A 3217-nucleotide genomic window follows, 5' to 3' on the forward strand; every position below is an offset into this window, starting at 1 on the left:
TGAAACACAAAGCATGGAATTAACATTAAAAACAATCTAAATTAAACATTAAACAGACTCTTGTTTCTCTTCATGGAATTAACTTTAAAACAATCTAAATTAAACATTAAAAAACAACTTCTGCTTCTCTTCCTTGTTGCGCTCAGCCTTTAAAGGATTCGTTCAGCCAAAAGATGCATGCGTTCTAATATGCAAAGTGAGTTTAACGTTGAATGCAATCAGATTGTCTGTATGGATGTTGGGGCTGTCAAGACCAGAAAGTAGTTTTTTGCCACTCAGTGGGCGTTCTTGCAGAACCCCCGGGTATGATGATGATGATGTCATACGCATACCCTCTATAACAGAGGTTTCCCAAACTGTTTAGTCTCAGGTCACCCCATAAATATTGTTTTAATCCGAGGCACCCCTACATTATAATTTTCACTCCCAGCACCTTATATTTATAGCATATCGTCGTGGAAACCTTGTATGTCCAAAACCGTTCGTTTTGTATTTATCGTCTGTAAAATTGAACTAGTGAAAACAGCAGATCTACAAGCACACTGTGCTTGTAGATCGGCTGTTTTCAGCCGATCTAAGCCTCGGCTTTCTAGGATCTCCTTTTAGTTGACCTTGTACCAGTGATTTGTACTGTCATGAAACTGTACTTTCTTTCTATTGCAAACTTCTAATAAATTCTTCAATCAATCAAATAGGAGGAATCTGACAGAAATAAATCTGCATGAAACCAAGAACAACAGAACTTCTTTGTTACCGTTCCAGATCCGTTCCAGTGTTTTAATTCCTCTTTTTTTAACAGTGGTGTCAGTTAAAAAAAAGCTAAGGTATGGCAACATGATTGGTGTCTTCGTGTGCGTGCAAGACACGACACCAGTCATGTTGCCATACCTTAGCAACAGCCATGATGCATTTATTTTAAGAAGTACATTTTATGTTTTCTATGGTTTCTTGGGCTGGATATGGCAGCCTGGAACGGTTCTTCAAGTGCAGCTAAACTTGGCATGTTAGTAAACGTGCCACAATTAACAATAATGCATTGCACCTGTGAAGCTGACCTGCGGAACCTGGGAATATACCATTCTGTCAAGATGGGGAGAATATAATTATAATACCTTGTTAAAGTGACCATTTTGTTACATTTTTCATTTGTAGTTATTTTAATAACCAGCGCAGATAGACAAAGACACATTCATGGATTTATATTTAAAAGTAACTTTTATCCCCCCCCCCCCCCCCCCCCCCCCCCTGGACCCAGGGTATGGCAGCTGCAACCCCTGCCATACCCTGGACCCAGGGAGCTGCATACCCCTGCCATACCCAATTGACGCCCCTGGTGGTGCACGGAACCACTTTGGAGAAGCACATTTTCTACACGGTTGCATTTTACTGATGGACTCAGGGTGTGTCACAACAAAAGCAGTCCCCCTGCGCAGAGCTTTCTCTCATGTCAACAGATCTACAAACCTTCAGGTAAAGAATCTACAAGCTCACAAAGCGTCACATGGTCACACACTGAGCTTGCAGATCTTCCATTTGATGTTTAATGTTTTTAGTGAAAATATGAACTGTGTTTTCATGACGTCAGAAAGAAAGAGACATTTTAGTCCACACACAGTGCGCTGCACTGACATGTCATACCGTTTCTACCCAGCAGAGGGCAGTAGAACAGTGAGGAAGATGATGCTGAAAACACTGCTGTAAAGTAACTAAGTACATTTACTTAAGTTAACATAATAAGCTCAGGCTTCAGCCCTACACCTTTTTGGTCTGTCTACTATTATTTATTTTATTTTCAATGAAAGAAAGATAAATGCATTGTATTATTTTATTTCAATGACCAAAATAGTTTTGTGGGCGTTTTCTGGGGCCATGTATAACCCAAGGAATGTTTTGTGTGCAAAACAAATGCCTGCAATGGATTCAGCATCATGACAAACCCCTAGTTAGACCCCTCACATGCTACTTAAATACCCAGGGGGAAAAAAAATGTTTTGCTGTGTATTTTCCTCCTGTATAGAAAGTCGATGGGAGCCCAACTTGATTTGGCCGCTGTGGCGACCCTGAAGGTCGCTGACTCGGGGGCCCTAGCTAAATCATTAGAGCATGCCCTGGGCTACATCTGTGTAAAATTTGGAGCTTTTAGACTGATTAGCACGAAATGACCATTCTATCTCCCTAAGGCCTCACGCATACTGTATACTGTATAGGACACAGGTGCTAGATGTCCCTAGCATAGGATTATCAATATCATTCCGTACTCTGGGATCCGGAAGACAACCGACTAGCAGAACCAACACACAACATAACTCAGTGCCTGAGAGCAGGTGGCACTCCCAGCACCTTATATTCATAGCATATCGTCGTTGAAGGTGGCAACAGGTGACTCAGTGTAACGTAAACATTTAATAATTTCACATAATTCCCCTGTAGTGCTGTGTGTTCTGTTAACATTTCTGTGAAATAGTCTTGTTAATTACCATTAAAACACAGTGTTTAAGACGTGAGCCCTGTCATATTGCATCAAAGACAGGGCGGTCTGCCTGCATCTTGCATCTCGTTGCAAGCGGTTTAATTCTCCCTCGCTCCCACGATAGGCGCATGTTCATTTAGTGCAGAGCAATCTCACAGAATAGCCTTTTCCTCTCATCCTTTGACCTTTTTATTCATCTACAAAATGTTTTTAAACCCACCAGTATGCAGTGAAACACCAGGTAAAAATCCATGATGAAAAAAAAAAGTTGCGAAAGTGGCAGTAGGAGATGAAAAAGAGGAAGACAATTGGTTTCCAACGACGAGACCACTGGAAATGACTTGCACAAGACAAGTTAAAAGTGAGTACGATAACTACAGTATACGAGCGTCCACAATGAAGAACAATAATGTTATGTAGCCTAAACAGTGCATCAAACGATGCACTGCAGTTGAGCGGTGTAAGCCGTGTGGAGGGAGAGAGAGAGAGAGAGATCTCAGACTGGTGTTGAAACCTTACCACTCTGACTCTGACAGACAACAAGTAGTAGGCTAATAATAATAATCCTTTGGCAGAAAACATCCATGTTTTGTCAATTCTTTAAATCAGATCCATAAGTTTTCAGCAGCTAGATCAGTAAGTATTAAGTAAGTAAACTTTATAGCACTTCTCACAGAGAAAACTCACAAAGTGCTTCAACATACAGTAAAAAATACAACAGTGAAAGTTACTATACAATAAAACTCA

Source organism: Nannobrachium achirus, assembly GCF_963921795.1.
Source record: "Nannobrachium achirus genome assembly, chromosome: 8".
Lineage (NCBI taxonomy): Eukaryota > Metazoa > Chordata > Actinopteri > Myctophiformes > Myctophidae > Nannobrachium > Nannobrachium achirus.